A 25204-nucleotide genomic window follows, 5' to 3' on the forward strand; every position below is an offset into this window, starting at 1 on the left:
TGAAGTAATAAAAAATTTGAAACATTTTTGTGTTACAATAATCTTGCACACTCAAGATCCAAATGAGAATAGATTGATTTGCTTGTTATTTTGCATTTATAGTTAGAGGATTGAAGGTAGTTTTCACTATTTTTATTTGGGTTCTTTAATTTCACTTGAAGTAGGTGTTTGAAAATTAATTGTAAATGTACAACAACCTTGTTTGGAGCAGCATTGAGAATAATGGCTCTCTCTTTATTTCCAATGGTCAAATCTCTATGGCCCTTTGGAATAAAGAAAAGAAATTTACATTTTGTATATATTCCCATTTTTGGGTTTTGGGAAGATGGTTTTATAGTTTTAAAGAAAATCCCTAAGTGAGTAGGAGGCTACCCGGCTAGGTGAAGAACAATAAGAAAGAGGTCAAAGGTGTAGCAGATGCATTGAGAGGATCAATCTAGAGATTTAGATGGGAAGAGTAATGAGTGAAGATATGAAAAACCAAAGGAAAAGTCTTGGGAAGGTCATATTGAATAGTTTTTAGATGACCATAGTGAGTTTTTGATTGGAAGCCTTAAAACCCTTAAAAATAGGGGTAAACTAGAAAGGGGTTGTAATGATACCTTGGTGACCTAAGCCAAGGTGAATCTTGAAGTAATATAAAAAGGGTATCTTGGTATGAATTTTTTTTGACAATTCCTTTGGAATGTTTTGGGATTAGGGATCAAAAGATCAACTAGGAGGGCTAATTGCTACTAGCCCTAGTAGCCCTCCTAGACAAGGAAATCTTGAAATTGTATGCAAACCAAAGACACAAATACCTTCAAACCCCTTGAAAACCATGGAATATGATAGAATGGAGGTTCTACTAGTCATGGGAGCCTAGTGAATGTCTTGATTCATTCTATGGTGGAATTCAATACAAGGAGTGGAGTTGAGTCTTGGAGCTTGGGAAGAGTTTCACACTGATGGGAGTGTATTGGTGGAGTAAGGGAACAAAGGAATTTTTACCTTAGGCTTAGGGTGAAGATAAGACCCTGAGAAGGCTACACAAGGGCCTTGAGTGTCTTAGTGTATAGGCTAAGGTAGAGTAGAAATCCCTCCTCATCAATGTTGAGAATATTATTCAACATGTAGAGTTGGGCACCGATCTTCACTTTGTGGCATTTGAATGACAATAGACTTGGGGAATTATAATCCCATTTAGTTTGGCCTTTGCATGCCACAATAGAAGTAAACCTCCTAGTGGATGAATGGGGCAAATAGAAATCACTAGCTTTTTGTAATTTGCTGATCATGCTTAGGTTTTGGTTGGTGACCAGGTTGTGAGGAAGCTTAAAACTACCATAGTGAAATCTAAGACACCACAGGTTGTGGATGGACATCCTCATGTTAGAAGGTAATTTATTGTATGTTTTTAAGGATTATTATGAAGGAAATGTTGGGGTGGTAGATTTTGATGGTGCAAATGTGGAGAATGCTTGAGCCCATGTTATGTTGACCATAGGTAGGGTGATGGTGCTAGGTTCTCATATCCTATTGGTCAACTGCTTCAGTATGGGGTTGACATCTCCTTACCCCCTATGTGAGAAATACATGAAAAGTGAAGGTTGGTTCATAGTGCTGGTGGAGTCGGTTGGGTTGTTGAAGCATATCCAAACTACACAAAAGAGGTGGCTGCAAAATTATTCAAAGGTTAGTCTTAGGGGTTGTATTTTTTTGATTGGGGTTTGGTATATGTTGTTGGATCACAACTTTTATCTCCATGTGATCATTTTGTTTGTATTCATTGTTAATGCACATGGACTAGGTATATATGGAAGGTGTATGACAGGTTTAGTCAAGGTCTTTGACCCATCTTGATACTAATGATGTATCCTTTTTTCTATTTTAATATTATAAACCTTTATTACCAATACAAAAAAGTCAAGAATTCTCCAGCTTTAGAACTAGCCTTCACTTCAATATCCAACTTTCTCAATTCATTAGTTCCTCTAGGACTCATACCTTTTACAATTTCAAAAGGACCTTCTTAGTTCTTGTATTCACCAAATTATTATATGAAAACACATCTTGTGCCAAAATAAAGTCCCAATTAGAATGTCTATCTACAATCAATCACATTTACCCAAACTTTTATTCACAACTTCAATCTATTCATCAATCCATGGATGAAATATAGAACTAAATTTAAGATCACTATTTAGCTTCTTACAAAGTGTTCTACCAATTTTTTTAGTAAAATTAGTATCTCCATTTGAAATAGTCTTAGGTAATCCATGAAATCTCATAATCTCTCTGAGAAATAAGTCTTCTATGTGCACTACATTAGATGTATTTTGCAAGGTATGAAATATGCCATTTTATAAAATCTATCAACCGAACCATTACCTTTTTGAGTTCTAGGTAATCCCAAAATAAAATCCACACCAATGTCTTCCTACAAGGAATAGGAAAAGGCATGTACATTACAATATTTTGACTACTTCCTTTAGCAACTTGAAATATTTTTCAACTTCCCACCATCCTCATAACATCCTTATAAATTTGAAACCAAAAGTATCTTTCAAAAATTGACTTTAGTGTCTTTTCAATCCCAAAATTTCCTATGAGTTTGCTACTATTTTTTTCTTTCATGATATTCTCCATCACAGATCCTATAGGTATACACAATTGAATTCCCTTAAAAAAAATTTCTTCTTTAATAAAATATTCAACCTACTTATCTTGTTCATCAGTTACAAGGTTCTCACAAGCTTTCCAAGGTTTGAAAAAAATAGGGTTAGTCTCATACAGGTTATTCAAATCTTCAAAACTAAACACTGTAACTCTCATCTCTACTAATAAAATTCTCCTTTTGCTCAATGCATCTACTATCTTATTTTCTTGTTCACTCTTATATTTCAACACAAAATAAAAGTTTTGCATATACTCAATCCACTTCATATGCTTCTGATTCAACTTATTATGACTTCAAAATTTACAATGCTTTATGATCAGTGTATAACATAATTTTTATAGGCATCAAATAATGTCTCTATTTCTTCAAGGCTTGAATAATTGCATGAAACTCTTGGTCATAGACTAAATATATCCACTTAGCATCATTCAATTTCTCACTGTATAAAGCTATAGGTTTACACCAATGAAATTCCCACTAGAACCACAATTAACTTGAAAAAACTTTGTTAAAATTAGGTAAGGAAAGCACAAATAATTCTACGACCTTCTTATTAATGGTTTCAAATATTCTATTTTCTCTATGTGTCCATTTGAAATCCTTTTTATCACCTATCATAACATTATATATCAAACTAAATTTTTTGATAAACTTACTATAGAAACTTACCAATCCATGAAATGATGTAACACCCCAAAATTCTTAGGTGTAGGCCAATAAAGAATGGTTGATACCTTTTTAGGATCCATCTTAACACTATCAACAAAAATCACAAAACCAAGATGCATAAGATCCTCTTTCATAAAATAACATTTCTTTAAGTTTTTCAACAAATTAAGAAGATCATAATTTTTTCTAGAATTAGAAACATGGGAGGTAGGATAAAGAGGTGTGAGCCCAAGAATTGAAAGGAGTGGAAGATAAATCTAGACATTTGGGACATTCTAGAATAGGGTAAGATTATGGCCTATTTAGAGAACCTAAAGGGAAGTAACTTATTTTTCATAAAATAGTTTCTCAAAAATTTGAAAAATGGTTGTGTTGGTTGGAAATCAAAGAATGGAGGTCACAAAGGAAATCATTGCTGAAGCCACATGCCTAGAAATGGAGAGGATTAACTTTTGCAAGGACAAGAAGATGTCTAATAGAGCTATGGATAAATTTGTGGAGTTGATTAAGGAGAGAAAAAAGGTTGGTAAAAGTGAACAATTCCTACTTTTACCCTAATAGTATTTCTTGACCTTGGAGAGTAGTTATGTTTGCTTTGATAGAGCATATAACCCTAGATGGCTACTATACCAAGATTTATGCCACCATTTCATGTTGGTTAATCACTTTAGGCACTGTTGGGCATTCATTTTGTATGAGGTCAATGGCAGGAATCCATTGCGTAATTCCTCTCTTGAAAAGCAAATCTTTTTAAGGATCCACTCTAAGGTTCAGTATTTGTCTTGCGACGTACCAAAATTTGCTTAGTAGAAGATAAATGCGAGTATTCAAAAGGAGGCCTTTGTTGGTTCTAAAAGACTCTTTTATCTTAGAATTGAAGTAAATCTATTCTTTGTCTCAAAATATAACACCAAAAGAACAATATTTTTTGTATTTTCTATTTTTTTCAATGAATACAACTCTAACAATGTAGCTATATGAAGTCCTATTTTAACAGGGGGTTAGTAAAGAAAATAATAAAACTTAAAGAAAATATCATAAAATCAAATGACTTGAAATTGAAATTCCTCAATGGACATAAGCCATAGAACACAACGCACTGTGAGTTAAACCTTCGAAGAAATCAGTAGGAAACCAATGAAAATAGGAGCAATGCTTCCTAGAATCCATTGATGCAATCATCGGTGAGAAACTTTAACAAATTAAATGATGTTTCACTCTTCATCGAGACAAAAAGCTATGTAGACATAAATCGGGTGATCTCTTCTCAAGCTCGTTACATCAGTGAAATTCATGTATCTGTAGCAAACTCCAGAACTAAAAGATTGCACAACTAGAAACAACACAATAAACCTTTGGCTCAATCACAATATCATGATTGAAATCCACAAAATAATGACACATTCAGGCAAGAATAACTACAATCCAAATGCTAGCACCAAAAACATAATTTTATTCCATAATAATGGTGGCCTTGTTTACATATTACAATAGGGTATTTATAAGAATTCATCTCCTCAATTTGTGTTGAAAGTCAGAGATATCTTCATGCAATAAGATTCTTTTAAATTAATAAAACAAACTAATTATATACAAACTACCTATCTGACTGGTGCTTAGTAGGACTCCATCCATTTTATATTCATTAATTGGATGCATGAGCCTTTACATGTTAAAAAACAAAGAAATTATTAGAGAAAATCATGCGAAAGCTCTGAGTCAAAGTGGAAGTATCTGGAGATGCCAAAATTAGAAGCTGATCCTTCATAGGGCATTATTCAGATTTAAACTACCGTTATAATTCATTTTTGATGCATGGAAAACTTTATTTTTGGAACTAGCAGTTAATTGTAGGTGCACATCTGGAATTGCGAAGCTACAGACTTGTGAAGCTGTGGAGCTATGTAGCTACCAACCTATGTACCTATGAGCTTTGATAGGGTCAAAAAATCTCAAAATTTCACTAAGTGTCAAAACTAAAATTCTGGCATCTGGGTTTTGTTCTTCTTCATCCCAAAAGTATGTTTGGATGTTTGCCTTTGAATTTATCTATAATCTAAGTGATTTTTCTCGCATCTAAAAAATCCAAAGCCTCATATTTTTCCTTGACCTTTTGTCTATAATTATCTACCTCAATTCAGGTATCAGCAAAATCCCCAAGTTTGGTATACAATTCTAACAATGCTTCCTTGATTTTGAAGGCCTATCGGATGTCCTCCTCATCATCAACTTCCAAAAAAATATTCTTAAAATTCTCCACTATTGTATCTATAGGTAGTAATCTCTCACATCCCTCATCTTCAAAAATATCCAAATAGGCATCACTATAGTGTCTCTCTGCTTCCAAAATTTGCTCTCAAGCCTAATAGTTGAGCCGATGAATTTCATCATGTAATATTTCCACTACTTTATTGCTATCTGCTATCTTTTCTATCCAATCATCAATCATATCTAATTCATCTCCCATATATTCATCAATCAAAACTCAGTACATTTTCCCCTTTATAGCTTGTAGAGTCTATAAATCTTTGCTCTAGGTCCATACTTCATCAATAATGCTGAAGTCTTGCTTCAAAATTGCCACCATTTTATTCACATTTTCTTGAGTAGCCTGCAACATCTTCAGGTTTGCTGTGATAATCATGACTCCATTCTCTTCAAAACTTTCTTGCCATTTTTGACAGGCTTTCAAAAATGGATCCATATGGATTGCTCTCCCTTCTCTAAGAACAATATTTAAGGTCTCCTTAGGGCGCTTAGGATCAAGAGGACCAAAAACTACAACCAACTATCCCTTTAAGATCTCAACCTACCTTCGAAGTGCTTGGTTTTCCATCTCATCCTCCCCCATGTTCTTCATGATTTCTTTAATTCCCATGGTCACCATTAATTGGGATGCATCCCATGTGGGTTTTCCAAACATGACATTTTTCAATTCATAATCCTTGGGACCAAGGCTTTCTATGTTTGTATCTCTAAGAGGAACACCTACCTGTGCAAACAACTCTAGGCTATTTCATGTACATATAATAAATGCCAATGGTATTGCCTCACGTGTTGGGGACTCAGGTTTATTCAAAATTTATGCAATCTCATACATGTCTTCCTCTGAAGCTCATAATTTGGGTTTGGAGCTTCTTATCACTTTCTTTTGTAGCCACCTTGGAGTGTGTTTAGCTAGAGTTCTTCTTATTGAGGATGAAGGAGTATGTCATGCAATTTCCTTCCCCTTATCGCTCCTCCTTGGAGTTTTTTCTATCTGTGAGGGCTCTCCTTCTATTTAATCAATCTCAGTGGACCTTGTATCTTCCACCTCAGTGTCTTGGGAAGGTGATTGGGAATATTTGACTATTTGTCCCTCAGACACTTCATCGATCTCCCTTTGTTCTAATTGTTCCTCTTGAGATGTTTCCTTCTAAACTTGTTCTTCTGATCTTGGAAGTGGGAGAGTAACTCAACCTTTATCTACCACCATAACTTGTGGTGGAGATGGGGGAGTAGGATTGGGACCTTGTGTGCCTGGTGGTATCTGCATCCAGCCTTCCTATTGGGATTGCCATGTAGGAGTATGCCTAATCTTGCCCTCAATAAATGTCGTTCCCACAGGCATGAATTCAAAAATAGACATTTTAAATACATCATCCCCTTATTCACTTTTCTCATCTACCCACTTTTGCACTTCATCTTCTGAAGAAGAGACTTGTAAGGGTCTTGCCTGAGTGGATGGTGATATGCTCAAAGTACTCCTTCTCCTTTCTTCCTCCATGGCTCTAGCTAGCTGAGTTCTTCTTTGTATGGGCACTTCTTCCTCTTCATCTGTCTCCTCTTCTTCCTCTTTTTCTTCTTTTGGGATGGTTTTAGGAACAGAAGGAAAAGGCACCATTCTCTTAGTCACCCTTTCCTTTTCTTCATTTGGATCTTAATCCTCTTTTGTTTTGTGGAGGCAAAAGGGGATACTAGTTGTTCTTGCATAGGAAGCATAGAAACTTGTTGACTCTCTTCCTCTTTAGAATGGGAAGGCACAAAGGGAGGTAGTGGAGGATTATCCTAGACTTGAGTAGCTCCAGTATCCTCAGATCCTTGCACATCTTCTTCTTGTTGCTGGGAAGGTGCTTGCACTTCACCTTGTTTTGCTTGAATTCTTTGCGGGGAAGTCCTCTTCCTTTTATTCTTTCCTATCCTCTCTAGAGGATAATAGTATCCAACCAGGTGGTCAAGTTGGTATACCATCTCTGGCCTAATGGGAGATTGGAGTGCAAAAGTAGGAACTATAACTTTCCTTCCTCTACCTTTCTTAGGGCAAGCTTGAGCATGGAAGACTATAGTGTTAGGTATGGGATCAAGTCAAAAAGGCTTCTTGATCCATTCCTTCATCATTCTAACCACATGTCTTTCCTGATGATCAATATCATCAGCCTCCTCCCTATCAACTTCCACATTCATAATGGCTCCTTCTCTAATTTTGTCTAAGTTGAATAGGGGGTCCAATAGCTCCTTAGAATCTTGTTGCCTTATTTCCTCTAGAATATTGAGATTGAGGGTCTTCTCTGCCAGATACAAAGTCATCCTACAATAATCCTGTATGTGGATATCATAGTCATTTTTCACGTTCATCCAATGATCTTCAATAGCATCTTCATGATGAAACTCTTTTCCAACCGTACTCTCTACTTTCCTGACATTATCAAAATTTATTCTAGGGGAATTCTACTCCTCAAGGGGATAATTCTCCCATTCCTACTCAAAAGTTGAAATGTCTTGCTTTTGCTTTACCTGGTATGGTCCAATGACGAGAGGCCATGTCCAACAGGATCTTTTTTGTCTCTTCACCCTTTCATATGAAAATTCAATCTACCAGAAAATCTCCAATAGCACCAGCTTGTCACTCAGATATTTGGGGAGCTTCTTGGGGTTGATAGTGACACCACCTATCCACAGGTATGTGAATGTCTTAAACTGAATTAAATAGGCCCTGAGAGTTGTTATATGTGCTTTTGCTTCATCAGATAGGCTCTTTCCATAATCTCCTTCAATGAATCAAATGATTGCAAAAATGAACGCATCATTCATGATTCTATATTCCTTGCTTTGAGCAGATAGTTTCTTGTTCACCAGTTGAGGGTAGACTATGTAAGGTTAGGCATTGGGATCCTATAGGTTGCCCTTTCTATACAATTTGGGATAATTTTTTGCCCTTGCTGCAAGCAAGTATACTATGTAAGACATCATATAAAACTTCTTCTTGTCCCTCATCATCCTCAATTGCTCACACAAGTTTTCACTTAGTGTGGTGGCTCAGTCCAATGGTATCTTTGATGTTTTGATGGTATCAATGAAGTTGATCATGAAGGTACTGAGGTGGCCTATTGTAGATAAACCCATGACTCTACTCAAAAGAATGATTTAGTAACCAATATCCTCCTTCATATATCCCCAAGTCATATCCACTTTTCCTATTATCCTTCCTTGAGGAGGTCTCTCAATAAGGTAGGATGACTGTATAATATCTATTGCCTGCTTCGTATGTTCCCTATACCATCTCTTTGCTAATTTGTATGAGAGTGTAATGAATTGATCCACTCTCAGGAGATTGAAGACCCTCTCAATGTTTTTGGGTTGAAGATCAAGGACCACTTCTCCTCTCACATTTTTCACCATTCTCTCTTCAGAAACAAAATGTTGCACCAATGTTATTACTAGTTCTGCTGATTACACTAATATGGGATGTGATGTTGCATTCACCAACCTAGAATGTATCAAGGATGAAATCAAATCTAATCTCTCAGTTGGTTTTTTACAGGTGTTTAGGAATTCCCCTAAGTCAGTGTGTCCCAGGTTAGTATCTTGGATCTCGACATAACCATTGTAAAATCTTGATTTGGATGGTATGCCTTGGAACTTGAAGATTACAAGCTTAGGTGCTACTCCAGATGTAAATGCCATTTGATTAGCTACACACAATGAGAAAAATGTTTATTAGTCAAAAGATACAACCTAAAAACTATTAAACTAAAAAGAAGCATAAGGGAAAAAAAAGAGAGTCCCCTTTAGGCATTTTTAAATAAATAAATATATTTAAAATTTTTATAATTTATAATTTTTTTTTTTAGAACTTAAAATAAATAAAATAAATAAAGTAAAATCAAAAACTAAAAAAAAATGCATGTGGGGAGCAATTTTTAATGGGGCACCATGTGTAGTGTTTTATGTGAGCACTAATGCGACAATGGTGGTATGATGGGGAGGTGCATGGTGCATTTGATGGAGGTGCATGGGTATGAGTAGCATAGGCTACACGAGAGGGTAAGGTTGGCATGGGCGAGTGATGGTGGAGAGTGCCAAAATAGTGGAGCAGAGTGCAAAAGTAGTGGTGCCATGCAATTTTGCTAGCACGTGGGCGTGTGAAGCACTGTGCACAAGGTGGCGCGGGTGTGTGAAGTGCCACGCTCAAAATGGTGGCTGGCACAGGTGCATGAAGCACCGTGCATAGTGAGATGCCTTCACTCACCTTGTGTGCCTCCATGAAATGCCACAGGAGTTGATAAAAATAAGTATGAAATGTTGAGGAGGGGGGGTTTTATAGGTCCCTTGCACTAGGCCGAGTGCATTGTGTGCCTCGGTGCATGTGTCGTTGTACCGCGCACATTTGTTTATTTTAAATTTATTTATTTATTTTGACTCTAACTCTAGCTCTAATACTAATTTCTTCTCCTAACTCTCGAACTGTGAGTTAGGGAGTCGAAAAAAGTAGGGGGTCCCCATTCCTAGTGAGGAATGGGGCATGTGTTGTGGACACCACAATAGGCATGGGGTTAGGATTAACTTTCTATTTTATCTTAGGCATTCTCTAGAGAGTACCATTTTGACCCTTCAAAATGGGAACCATGCTTTTCATAAAGGTTTGATGGTTTTGATTATGAGTTTTTTAAAATTAAAGAAAGTGGATAGACCCCATTTGAGGAAAAAGACTTTTAATTGTGAAACTGAGGGAAGTGACTTAGATGAGGCCTATGATGGGGAAAATGAGGAGGAAGAAGCAGAAGAAGTTGAGAAAAAGAGAAATAATCTAACTTCTAGGGGCTCATCCTCAAAGAAAAGGAAAATAAATGAGGGGGATTATGAGGAGACTGACACTAATGAGGAGAGTGTGGAGAAAAAATGGAAGAAGACTAAGGGAAAAAAATTGTCAAGGGGACAATTAATAGTAGAATAAGCACCATAAATAAAAAGAAGAAAACTAAGAGAGGCATAAACAACTCCTCAAATGATGATCCCTTGACTCAAAAGAATGAGAAGGACATGAGAGGTGAGAAGAATATGCCTCATGGGGAGGCTAAGGATAAAGATAATTATGATGATGATGTAGAGAAAAATAATTTGCATTTGAATGAGGATAATTAGAATCAGAGTTCTATCCTAGATAAACATGTGTATATGAAGGATTTCTTTGGAAACCCTAGTGAGATGAGGAAGGACATTAATAGTATGAAGGGGAAAATGTAGGATCTTAGAAGGGAGTTTGATCAACTTAGAAAAATCAATAGGGGTGAGAGGACTTTAGGGCATCATTTGGATAGGCTCATAGATTTGATTAGGACTACTAAAGATGTTATTAATATCATGAAGAAAGTCCCCCCTCTTGAAGATAAAACCAGAGCTTGTGATCAAATGGTGAAGGAAATGCAAAAAAATATTGATATTTTGGATAATAAAGTTGAGGGCATTGAGAATGTTTTGAAGAAGATTGCTGATCAGAGCTGCTCCATTTTGAAAGGTTTTGTTGATAATATCAATATTCTATTGGAAAATGCTGGAGTAGGGAAGAAAAAACTAGGGCACAAAGGTAATAAAGGAGGACCATGGCTTTAGAAAATGCACAAGGGAAAATTTGAAGAAGACTAAGGTCATGGATGATAAAGAGATTGATAAGCTGAGGGCTTCTATTATGAACATGAACATTCTGGCTAATTAGGTTGTTGACCTATTAAAGACCTTATAGCTATCATGTTGTTGTCTTTCTATTTTTTTTATACTATATTTATCTTCTAACTATTGTTTTTGGGGTTTCCATCATAGCTTGTTTATCTTTTTGGTGCTGATGCACAATTTCTCTCAGTCTTTTCTTATTTTGATGTAAAAGGTTTTGGTTCCTTTCAAAAAATGATTTTACTTAATCAAAACAAATTTTCTTCTTTCAATCTTGATTTTTTTTTAATATGCTTAGGGTATTCCCATTTAGTCTTACTATAGATCATTATGTCATCAAGGTATATAATCACAAACTTACCCAAACATTTTCTTTTAAAATTCATTCATCAACCTCATAAAAGTACTAGGTGCATTAGTTAAACCAAAATACATAACAAAAAACTCACACAAACCTTCATTAGTCTTAAAGGAAGTTTTCCATCCATTCCCTTCATGATGATAACCACTTAAAAAAAAATCTTTGTAAAATACAATGCTCCACTCAATCTATCAATAATGTCATCCATTCTGGGAAGAGGAAATCTATACTTCACTACTATTCTATTTATAGCTATACATTCAGTGCACATTCTCCATTCTCCATTCTTTTTAGGTGCTAATACACCATGTACTACATAAGGACTCAAACTTTCTTTGATCAAACATTTTTCAATCTTGTAGTTTTCTATTCAATTCTTTATTCTTTGTAGGGGTTAGTTTATGTGATACCTTATTAGGAAAACTAGCTCCGGATCTCAAATCCATATAATGACTTATAATCCTCATAGGGGATAATTTATCAAGAACATTACCAAAAATAATATCTTAAGATTTATCCAATGCATATTTTCACCTCAGGTGCATGTTCAAGTTCATCTTGTTTCTCAATCTTTCTAGGAATCAAAGCAAAGAAAATATTATGTTTCTTCATGTCTCTCACAAACTAATTGCCCTCGACCAAACAAAATCTTATAGAAGTACATTGAATTTCCTCAAATTTCTCAATAAAAGGAAACAACACTTATTTCTTTCCATTAGCCCAAATAGTATAGCAATCCAAGCTACCATCATGCAAAGCCTCCTAATCATACGTACAAGGTCTTCCCAAAAGTATATGACAACAATCTATGGGTATAATATCACACAAAGTTCATCAAAGTAATTCCCAATCTTTAATTTCATAAGGTAGTGTTCACATACTATTAATTTATGTTCATCCCTAATCTAAGAAATGTGATAAGGGTTAGGGTGCTTCAATCTTTGCAATTTCAAGTCAAATACCGATTCTTCAGATGCCAAGTTTTTAGAATTTCCATGAACATCTAGTTTTAAAGAGACTTTTCCTCAAAATAGGTTCATTATCCAAGCTCTCATTCCACAAAGTTCTTCTCATCATCAGGTTCTCCCCTTTCTTAGGTTCATTAGGTTCATTAATGGCTTCTTTTTGAATCAAAGTATTTTTGCTACTACTTCCCACTTGCTTACCAACAAAGTTACATTCAAAATCTCTATGTCCTTCTTCCCCACACTTAAACAAGTACCTTTAAACTAAGATCTATCCTCTCTCATTTCATTAGTGTTATTCCTAGAGTAACTAATATAATTATCGCTAGTGTAGTTTCCTTTTCTTTTGCTTCCACTATCTTCTTTCCACTCATATTTTCCTTTGTCATTAGATATGCTATCAGATCTACTAATTTCTCCATAAGATCTTCCTCTACTTTGTTGAAATCTTCTACCTCTCACTCTTTGTCTATGTTCCTATTTCTTTACCAATTTTTCTTTAGCCTTAAAGGCATACAAATAAGCTTCTTCAATGCTTTCCATCTTAACAAAACTGATTTCATCTTGTATAGAAGTCCTTAAACAATTTAGCTATCAAGAAACTTGTCAACATCATCATCAACACACCTAGATCTAATATCCAACTTATACAATTATTCAATATAATCTTTTATAGTCATTATCTTTTTTCCTTAAATTTTGCATTCTTCTCTTGATCTTTTGTTTTGTTTTGTTTTTGTTTATTAGTTTGCAAGTATTCCCACCAAAGAGAAGTATGTCTTTTCAACTTCGTAGTTGTTATCCTCACCTTCTTATCATTAGAGACACTTTTATAATCAAAATATTTCTCAATTTTGGAGATGCAATCCAAAAAAGAAACAATATAAAGTCTTGCATTGTACGTAGTAAGTTCAAAAGAAGGTCTCAAATTTTCCCTATTTAGATCTTTCAAAATTCTCTCTTTATCTTGTTCCTTCCCAGGTCTAGGATTAGGTATTGATACTTCTTCTTTATCACTAACATCTTCAAGATGCACTCATTTTCTCTGGGTTGTTTCAACAACATGAACTCTAGCTACAATCTATCTCAACATATTCATAATATCAAATTCTATATTCCCTCTACCTCAAACCATTTTGAAAATATTTCCTACAAAAATTGTAACCTTCTACAAGCTATAGGTCAAAAATGAAGTCTTCCACCCTAGAAAAAATCCCCAACAAAGGTTCTACATGATGCTAAACTTTGGAAGAAGAAACCTTCACTTTGATACCACCTAATGCAAGGAAGGAGGGAAAAATTAATTTACCTCCTAGCTACTCCCATTAGATTACACATGGAAGCCAACTAATAGGATAAATCATAAGAGATTATAGAGATATCAATGCATCAATGCTAAGACAATCTTTGATTAACATTCCAGGCATAAGGCCTTCGTAGTTGCAATCATATACATTAAAATTACAATCAATGAGCATAAGAGATCACACTTATAGAGGTAAAACTTAGTTTTTTCCTTCTATATAACTTTATTCCACTTTTCTAATCTCAAATCTTGTAAATATACAACCAGTAAAACCACAATCCATCATCTTAGGAAGATTATTATAAATTATATGTTTAATGGAGAGTTTAGTGACCTTAAAAACAAGAAAATTAACTTCCATGAGGACAAGAATAGGTCCACACATGATTTTTGAAGAGGTTCCCAAGTGTGTGAAATTCCATGATGCCAAAAAAAGGTTGATTAAGCTAAAGTTGCTCATTACTTGAGCTTCTGGGAAAATAAAATGCCTTGGATAAAGAGAAGGATAAATGTCACAAATGATAGAATTAGATTATAGGAGCTTAGTAAAAGGATCCAAAAAAGTTCCAAATTAAGTCCAACTAATAAAATAGAAAGAGAAAACATGAAGATCAATGTCCATTATTCAAAATGTAGATGGGAACATAAAGGAATTTTTTATGGTTGATGCAAGATTACCAAAGTAGCCAAGATGCTTCTGCATCAATTATAGTTAACTTCTATACTCTGAATTATAAAAGTTAAAGAAAAAAGAAAAAAGAATGTAAATGATATTGATATAGTACACAAGAATGCATTGTCACTACCCCCATTTTGCAATTGTATTTAAAAGGTGGGTATGACTACTTTAGTACATAATTTCCAATTTCCTTTTACTTATAAACATATTTTAATAAAAAATTGAAACATAAACATCAATACAACTATGAGAAAAATAAAATAGCATTTATATATTTCTACAACAAAAAGTGGATCTTCACCCTAAGAGAATGTCAAATTTGGGTAAACTTGAAGGAAAATAAATGTTACTCCCCTAAAAGAAATATATTCCAGTGAAAAGGTGCTACTTGAAAATGTTGAATGAATCATTAATCCAAATCCATAAGTTTTGGCTATGGAAACTTAACTACAAAAGGTCTTTGGATACCTTTGGTTTCCTACAAAATGGACAACAAGGATTAGAAATATCCAAATGCCATATGCAGGAATGCAAAGGTGTGCCTTAGAAAACAATACACCATGTAAAATGGGTGAGCTTGGTATCAACAATGAAAAAATAATTTTTATATAATTTATGACATAAAATAGGTTAAGTGATTGCATATGCTACCAAAGATTCAAGGTTAAAACCATAGGAAGGTATAGGGAGAGTCAATGATAACCCAACCATTGTAGATGTAAAAAGAAAATTTGAGGAACTTACATAAATATTTCTCCAATAACTTCACATGGTGAATACCAATCTTGTGTATTATATTCAAAATTAAAGTAGACATGCCCACATTGAATGTTTTTTGAACTAGCTAGATAAGCTTGAATTGAGCTTGTATATCTTCCTAGGAACTAATATTCACAATGACTCTAAAAAACCAATCTTGGGGTGTGTGATTGCTACAATAGTGAAAATGTAGAGCACAAACCTCAAGAAATTGGTCAAATGAAATCCCATTAGCTAGAACTAGTGAAGACCACCAAATATTGTGTTGGTTGAATGATAGGTCATACTTGAATTTGAACACAACTAGCCAAAGATAGGGATTAGTATATTCTCAAGCACACTAAGTAATTCTACCACAAAAGTCCCTACAATATGAATGACATATGGCATAACTATATGGGATTGAAATCCAATCCCATTCCAAGAAGTCCCACTAACTAGATATCTTAAAGAAATGCAATGTTAAAGAAGGATTTTCTTGGCCTCATTGCCAAAAATGACATGAATTTCTTAATTGGCATACAAGACTAAGCCTTGTTTATGGGTAGAAATAATTCCCAAGCCACCAAATTCACATCTGAGGTAGCATAAATCTTTGATGACTCTCTGAAAATGAAGATGATAAAAAAGAATCCCATAAAAATTGCCTCAGTAAATTTTCAAGCCTATTGTAAGAGGCCTTAGAGGGAGCCTGAAAAAATGAACATAGATAATGGACAAAGAGACAACTCAAAACCAATAAATATTGACCCTTTGTAATCTTTGTACCTTAACAGACATGGATGGGTGCAGTAATACTAGAGCACACTTACAATTTAATAACTAGAGATAATTTCTTAATTATCTAATATGCTTCTAAGAAGAGTCACATTCTAAAGGTCCATGCAAGAGTCTTGGAAAGAAAAGGGAATTCCTATAAAAGGATGGATTTTTAATGCTTAATCCACTTATAGCCATACCAAAGAGATTAGAAAAGAGTTGGGAGGAAGGATTTATGGTAACACTAAGTTTTATGCCACTACAGGTAAAATTGTAGGCCAAACAAAAAATATCAATGCATTTTAGTGTTGTGAGGTGTCACCCTAATCCATCATAGCAAATCTAATACATTTTTAATTTGATAAATTATGACTTGATATGCCGGGACATTATCTGATGGACTGGACATTATTATGTTATTTTATGTCATGTGATGCTTTACTTTAAAATGCTTAATTATGTTATTTGATATCTTATGAGCATGCATAATAATGGTGTAGTTTAGTAAATGAATTCAAGATTAGGAATATGAGTAATAATTTAATTTTGTAATTTTTTAAAAGGTTAAATATGTGAGCAGAAAAGAGATAAAGGTTATTTAAATGGAAGTTTGATGTTTTGATCTATATGATTATCCAAATGAGTTTTAAATATATACATGTGATTTTTCTCAAACTGCTAATGTGCGAGTTGAATGTGTAGGATTATTAGCCAAGAAATCTAACGAAGAATTGGTAATCGACCCATGTAAAATCTATGGAACTTAGGGTTGATTCTCATTAAAGATGCAAACCTCATAGTTTTATATTTTATTTGTATCCTAATTTGAATGTATCAATCATTCTGTGATTGTAAAGTGTTTAATGTTATGTAACAATGAATCTTATGGTGTCACTTGACACTCGTAATTTGTATATGAGTATTAGCATGATAATTAGGGTTAGTTGAGTAACCTAATAATTTGTGATGGATAAGTTAGTGACATAAGACTAATTAGTTGGCAACCTAGACTAATTACCTTGATTATGGTTTAGTAGTAAGTTTGCATTCTTAGGGTTTTTAGAAAGTTCAAATATTTCAAGCCAATTAATAGGTCTAAAAATGATCTTAGATGCCTAAATTAATGCAAACCAAGTTCATAGTGGGTATGTGTATGGGTTGGGAGCATTTTCCACCCCTATAGACCCTTTTGTTGACTTTTATGACCTAAATATCTCATTTTTCATTTAGTGCTAAAATTGAACTTCTTCATCATTTTCCAAGTTTACACTCCACCAAAAAAGGTTTCCTTAATGGTAGGATCAAGTTGGAAGACCCTAGAAGGCCTCAAGTATGGAGTTATTGTAATTTTAGGTGGGTGAATTTATAAGCCTATTTAGTTGCAAATTTGAGGGTTGAAGAGTGTTCACCTGATCTCTACATTTAGAGAGAGCAAAGCCAAGATTGAAGGATGAAGAAGGATTAGCTCTTCTCAAAATTCCAATTTTCCATAACCATTTGTGAAGGTAGGAATCCTTCACAGTCTTGTTTTCATGTTTCATTTTCATTTGTTTAAGTAGGCATTTTTACATGTGTGTGTATTCATATGTATGATGAAATATGTAAGGGATGAGTTGTTATGGGTTTCTTAAATGTTCTCCTTTCATGTTTCTTCATTTTATTTTGTGAGGGAAACTATATGGGTTGTGTTGGAATTACTCATGCTCGGATAGGCCAGAAGTGGCCATGTATAGGAGGAGGGCCTCAGTAGGACTCCAAGTTAGTGAAAAGACTCTCTTCATGATGAGGAGAGGAGAGAGTAGGGTGATATGGGCCCCTACTCATCAATACAAACTGTTTTCTATTTTGAGAAATAAGAAGTGAAAGAATAGAAGTTCTTATGATCAATATCCTTAGAAGAGGCATTTTCTTTGGTGTTGTGATTGACTTCTCATACCCTAGAAAAAATCCACCTTCTCCCTAGTCTTGGTTCAATAAGGAATCTATTGTGCAAAATTAGGATGGGAGTAATTGGTTGAATGTGTCTATGTGTTGAATCTGATTGTCACCCAGTCAGTTTTAATTCTCCATGGTTATCTTAATGTAATTTTTAGATTTCATAGTTGATACCTTGATATGGAGCCAAACTAGATTTAGAGTTTTGATGTTTGATTCAAATGTTTTGGATACTTCTCCTTGGGATAATGATCTTGATGTAAAATTAATTGTTAAACTTATTTTTTAAATGACAATGATGTCGAGTTTTCTTTCCCTATTCTTTCTTGATGGAGTCCTTGAATCAGATGTTTAAAAAAAAAGAAGTGGCTAGCCCACATGTATTGAGAAAAAAAAGAGCAATTCCTTTCATATGACATTATTATTCAATTTTTATGCATATGATTAATGGTGATTAGATACAATGATGCTACATAAGTTATGCAATATGATTATGAACATGGATTAGAGGAAATTTGATTTATATGGTGGCTATTTCATTTTGCATTGTAGTGATTATTGAAAATATATAATCCTAATTTAATGCATAAATATAACATCAAAGACTATGCTATAATTCATCTTAGATTTTTTTAAAAAAAATCCCCTTATGCCATGTTTAAGAATTGTATGAGAAAATTTAACACTTGTGAAAAAAAGGATCCTCATGAAATTTACCTTTCTAGAGAAAAATTTCCTTCTGCCTTTTGTATGAGAAGTTTTAATTCACTTTGGAATAGAGCATACTCCCACCAAGATTACCTTCTAAATATTGAAAACCATTTAAAATAAGAGTTAAATAAATAAATATAAAATGCAAAAAAAAAAAGGGAATATCAAATAAAACAAGACCTATTCTATCCTATCCTAAGATACACCCACTATACTTTAAAACATAAGTAATCCTCCATCTTGCTAATTTCATCCCACTTATATTCCTAAGAATTTCTCCACATGGTACATAGCCTTTAGAGAAAGATGGAGGCAAAGTCAAAAAGAGTAACCAAGCAATTAATGGCATGACCTTATGTTTCCATCATATACATCTACAAACCCTCAACATGCCTTGATTGGCTCCCATCTCGCCATGTAGATCTCCATTTTCCCATGTTGAGAAAAACACACCCCACTCCCCCATGCAATTCATGTTGTCACATCAACCTAGGAGTTGGGGAAGAAAAAAGAAGAGGTTTAAAACATAAATGTTAAGGTACCTCCTCCTCCAAACATGTCACCTCCACATTTTAGAGGTCAATCATCCTTGATAGGCATGTTATGAGGAGATGGCCTTACAGACCTAGGTTAGCATAAAGAGTGCATGTGGCAGTGAGCCAAAGCTTTGGGAGATGCCATAAAGGATGATGTGAGCTTACAAGTGGCCAAGTGGGATGTTAGGAATAGTGGATGTTGGAGTAGGCTTAGTAATGTTTTTCATTATTTAGTTTGGTTTAGTGATTAGAGTATTAGGGTGTAAATTAAATACTTGAAAAGAGCATGTGCTATAAATAAATGAGTATATTTAGGAAATTGGTGAGTTAGATTAGAAAAAAAGTGTCTATAGATTTAGGTTAGTTAATAGTTAGTTGTTAGTAAAATTTTAATGAAATTAGTAATTGAAAATTAGATAGATGAGTATGCAATTAATTTTGATTTAAATTATATTTTAAACAAAATTAAATTAATGTTAGATATGATTATTATTAGATTAGAATTGTAGATTTAATTATTATTATTTTTTCTAGTTATTTAAATTTATTTAATTAAGTGGTAGATTATTAAGGTATTAGAGAGTCACTTGTTATAAGTGGTAGTGGTATAAGGTTAAATGTAATACAAATAGATTGATGAAAATGATTAAATAATGAATATTTAAATGTAATGATTTAATCCTACACAATTATTTATAAACTGAGATGAAGTCTTGAGGTATTTAGATGAATGTTTTGAAATGATGTAACTTGTTTCAGCTAGGAGATTTAATCGACACATGAAATGAAATATAGAAGACTATAAAAACTAATGTGTCTTGTGTTTGTCTTTAATCAAACATGTATTAACATGGTGGACTAATTAAACTAAAAAATTAAAAATTAAAAAAAAATTTGGTGTCTTTTGCCTTGTTATTTTGGGCATGACAAGTGCTTCCTTGATGTTGTGCTTATCTTCAAATAAAATGATTTTTTTTTTTTTTTCTGTAAAATGGTCATTGGAAAGCTACAAAAGTGAATCAACAAGCTAAATTTCCCTAACCCACCTCACAAAGATAGTTTTCTAGTATATACCCAAAACCTTCAACAACTAATATATATAAATAATGAACCAAAGAACACCCTTAGTGGATGGACCTAAAAATACCAAAAGCTAAAAAATTGCACTCTTAATAGTGATGCATGGATAATAATCACCTAATAACATGTCATTGATTGGATAAAATAGATGCCAAAGACAAAGGCAACTAACTTGGCTAAGGTAGAAAGTCATTCAATCCAATCATATACCTTGGTACAATTAATTCTAAGGATGATGGTGTTTTATTTGGATTGGCAATCCCACTATGTGCCTTTCCACATGGCTTTAGTGTTTATGGGATATTATTCATGCAAGATGTAGTATAATAAATCCATATACACACTTACCAAGGTGTAAAATTAAATTCTTATCTCCCATTTTAGTGCGTCTCGATCTTCTATGCACTCTATGACTTTTGTATCCATTTAATTGATAAATATTTAAATATAAGTCCTCTCTTAATTTAATTTGTATGAATAATCTTAACTATAGAGCACCCCTTTAATTATTTCTTCCATTATGCATTTAATTGATACTTAATTTACATTATAAGTATCTTGTTATTCCAAAGTTGATCTGTAAACTCCTTGTTATGAATCAATTAGAATTTTAATATTCACTAGGATTCAAATTTAATATAAAGATTGTAATTGACATTGCTTGTGAACTGAGAAAATAATACTTAGAAATGTGGAAAAAAACTAAGTAGACAAAATATGCATAAGAAAGAACAAGAGACAAAGGATTTGATTTCGGAGTTCACCAGACTCTGGCTACATCTCTAGATCTACAAATTTGCAAGATTGATGCCATTACTATGATGTAAAACTCATACATCACCATGGTCTTCCATGGAGTTACAATCTATTTCCCACTTCCACACTGCAATGACAGGAACTTGTTAGCAACATGTTTGTGCCTAGCTCCTTCCCCACTTTTTGCAATGTTGAGCAATAAAAATGCAACTCTTTCTCAATGGGCATTAAGCCTTTACAATTACGACATAAGGTCATGAAAAATCCTCTCAAGAGAATTTCATTAAGTTCTTATCTCATTCATGAAACCACTTAGCTCTCTAATTCTTCACAAAAGAATTTAACTACAAAATTCTCCCTAAATGTTTTTCTAGAAAATTATAAAGACTTATCCAAGTCTTCTTCTCCCAAAGGACTAATTTCCCTTACAAGAGAAGAATAAGTCCCCCTTTTATACAAATTATTTTCCTTATTTTTTGTAAAACCAACTAACAAATTTTCTAACTATCTCCCCTTTAAATAACCAAAAAATCTTCCATATACCTCCCATTTAAATCCTTAATGGCCCTTATATTCTAACCAATTCAATTTTTGGCTTTCATAATTCAAGGCTTAAATAGAAATCTCAATTAAATTATGGCCTCTTATTAAATTTTTAAATAAGAAAGTGAATCCTCATTAATAGGAAGGTTATATGTTCATTTTATATTTTAAAACAAAATTAGTCATTTAAAAAAAAAAAAAAACCTTTTTTAAAAATCTTGAAAAATCATGTCAAATCATGGAAAATCTTGACACCTTATCATGATGACATCATGTTGATGTCTTCATACTCGGCTTGATCACCTAACTTTAAACAATCATAACTTTCACATATGAACTCTATTTTCAATGAAAAAAACACCATTGGAAAGCTCTTTATGGGCTCTTTGATTTGAAACACATTGTTGACCAATGATGAGATAGTCTAATTTCCATATTTTTAGTCAACCTATTTGACCAAGTATATCTTGAGAAATAAACTCCTTTTGACACACTTCAAATTATGTCAAGAACATTTTGTCATGCTCTATACATTGATGCCAATTTTTTGAGATTTTGAGTGGGCTGAATTTTTGAGGTCTTCAAGATCCACCTTGATCATTCCACCCCACTAAAGGAACTTTTGGACCTCCAAAAGGTTCTTAATTAGACACTAAGTAAGGGAAACACTTTCCCACTTGTCTAGTATCTGTCCACCTTATTTGTACACCTACTTCACCAAAAAGTTGTACAATAATTATGAAAACTAAAAATCACATTGCTACCCATTTGCATTTTTCCACATCTTTCTATATTCATTACTCCAACTACTATCACTGTACAACACATTAGTAGCACTAACAAATACAAAGATGAAAATGAAAATGAGCTAATAATACTCTTAATCCTTGTAATAGGTTTCCATGAAAAATCCTCATATTGTGGCATTGATGATCCTTGAAGCATGTGATGGTTAGGCATACAAGAAACTACATCATTTCATGCTTCAAATCACCTTGTCTTCCCACTTCTACAGACATGAGTGAAGAATTTTTTCTCACATAAATGAGCCTTTTCATTTGCCTAGTGTTCTCCAATGGAGAATCAACTACAATCTTCTTCTTGTCCTTCTTTGAACAAACCTTTGGATGAAGCTTCCAATAGTTAGCTTCTTAATGTCCACCTTTCTGGCAATAAGAGCAAGGTCTTTTCAACATCCACCCTTTCTTTCCCTTCTCTTTCTTCTGATTTGGAGATGAATATTTATTCATTGTCCCTTTATTGGTTGACTTGACCTTCCTATACAAAGCCATTTTTTTCCAACACTTGGCAACACTATGGTTATTCAATCCACAAAATATGCATGGTTTTCTAAACCATAAACTTTCTACATTGCCAATCTTCTTAGAATCAAAAGAAACATTGGAATTACTAGGATTTCTATACCTTTCATGGTCACCCTTAGTGCATGTATGCCGAGAAGAATCTATGTTCTCTCTTCTCTTAGACATCTTGCATGTGTCACCACTGCTTGAAGATGATGTACCATTTCCTCTCTTAGATTGTTCTTCATCTGGAGAATTGTTTGCATCCACTACATGGGAGCATTCTCCTTCACCAACCCCTAATCTTGCATCAAGAGGTCTATGTTTCACCTTCATAGGTTCAACCATTCTTTGTTCATGAACTTCAAGGCCCTTTCCTTTGTTGCCCATCTTGGTTGACAACCTCATTCCAACATTTTGAGATTAATTATGAGAATCACCATGAGAACAAGGAAATGAATAAAGAGAATGAGGAAATCTCATTAAGTTCACATCTCTTAGCTTCCTTCAAGAAGCTTTCTTTTTCAGACTTCTATTCCTCATACATCTCATCCAGCTTGGATTTCATCTCCATGAAGGCCTTGTAAAATTCTACATCAAAGGAAAAGGATTTTCCTTATGTGAAGCCATCTTACCTCACTTTTCTTGAATTTTCTCCAAGTATCTCACAACCTACAACTTCTCAGACTAGCTTTGATACCAAACTTTATTTGTAAACTCCTTGTTATGAATTAGTTATAATTTTAAGATTCACTAGGATAGAGACTTAATATAAAGATCATAACTAGTGTTGCTTGTGAACTAAGCAGATAATACTTAGAAATGTGGAAAAAAACTAAGTAGAGCATAAGAAAGAACAAGAGACAAAGGATTTGATTTTGGAGTTCACTAGACTCTAACTACATCTCCAGATCTGCAAATTTGCAAGATTGATCCCATTACTATGATGAAAAACTCATACATCACCATGGTCTTCCATGGAGTTACAATCTATTTCCCACTTCCACACTATGATGATAGGAACTTGTTAGCAACATGTTCGTGCCTAGCTCCTTCCCCACTTCTTGCAATGTTGAGTAATAAAAATGCAACTCTCTCTCAATGGTCATTAAGCCTTTAGAATAATGACATAAGGTCATGAAAAATCCTCTCAAGAGAATTTCACTAAGTTCTTATCTCATTCATGAGACCACTTAGCTCTCTAATTCTTCACAAAAGAATTTAACTACAAAATTCTCCCCAAATGTCCTTTTCAGAAAATTATAAAGACTTATCCAAGTCTTCTTCTCCCAAAGGACTAATTGCCCTTACAAGAGAAGAATAAGTCACCCTTTATAAAAATTATTTTCCTTATTTGGTGTAAAACCAAATAACAAAATTGATAACAATCTCCCCTTTAAATAACCAATAAATCTTCCATATACCTCTCATGTAAATCCTTAATGGCCCTTATATTCTAACTGATTCAATTTTTGGCTTTCATAATTCAAGCCTTACATAGAAATCTTAGTTAAATTATGACTTCTTATTAAATTTTTAAATAAGAAAGTGAATCGTCATTAATAGGAAGTTTATATGTTAATTTATATTTTAAAACAAAATTAGTCATTTTAAAACAAAAAAACCTTTTTTAAAAATCTTGAAAAATCATGTCAAATCATGGAAAATCTTGACACCTTATCATGATGATATCATGCGATGTCTTCATACTTGGCTTGATCACCCAACTTTAAACAATCATAACTTTCACATATGAGCTCCATTTTTGATGAAACAAACACCATTAGAAAGCTCTTGACAGGCTCTTTAATTTGAAACCCATTGTTGACCAATTTTGAGATAGTCAAATTTCTGCCTTTTTAGTCAACCTATTTGACCAAACCTTTAACCAAGTATATCTTGAGAAAATAGACTCCTTTTGACACACTTCAAATTGTGTTAGAAACATTTTGTTGTGCTCTATACATTGATGCCAATTTTGGGAGATTTTGAGTGGCCTAAATTTTTTAGGTCTTCAAGATCCACCTGGATCAAAATTCATCAAATCTATATGAGGGCTCTTAATAATGGGTGCATCTTTAATTATTTTCCGCTTTTAATCAATAAATGCATACATATGATCTTTTTATTATGGGAAGCCTTTTATATTTATCTCCATTCTAAACCTAATTTTCATGCACATTTTTGGAATCCTAACCTATTAGTTGACCCTCAACTTAATTTTAAGCTTAAAATTATTAGAATAGGAAAAGTTTA

Source organism: Cupressus sempervirens, chromosome 8 (assembly GCF_028749045.1).
Source record: "Cupressus sempervirens isolate cs-2001-9-10 chromosome 8, ASM2874904v1, whole genome shotgun sequence".
Classification (NCBI taxonomy): domain Eukaryota; kingdom Viridiplantae; phylum Streptophyta; class Pinopsida; order Cupressales; family Cupressaceae; genus Cupressus; species Cupressus sempervirens.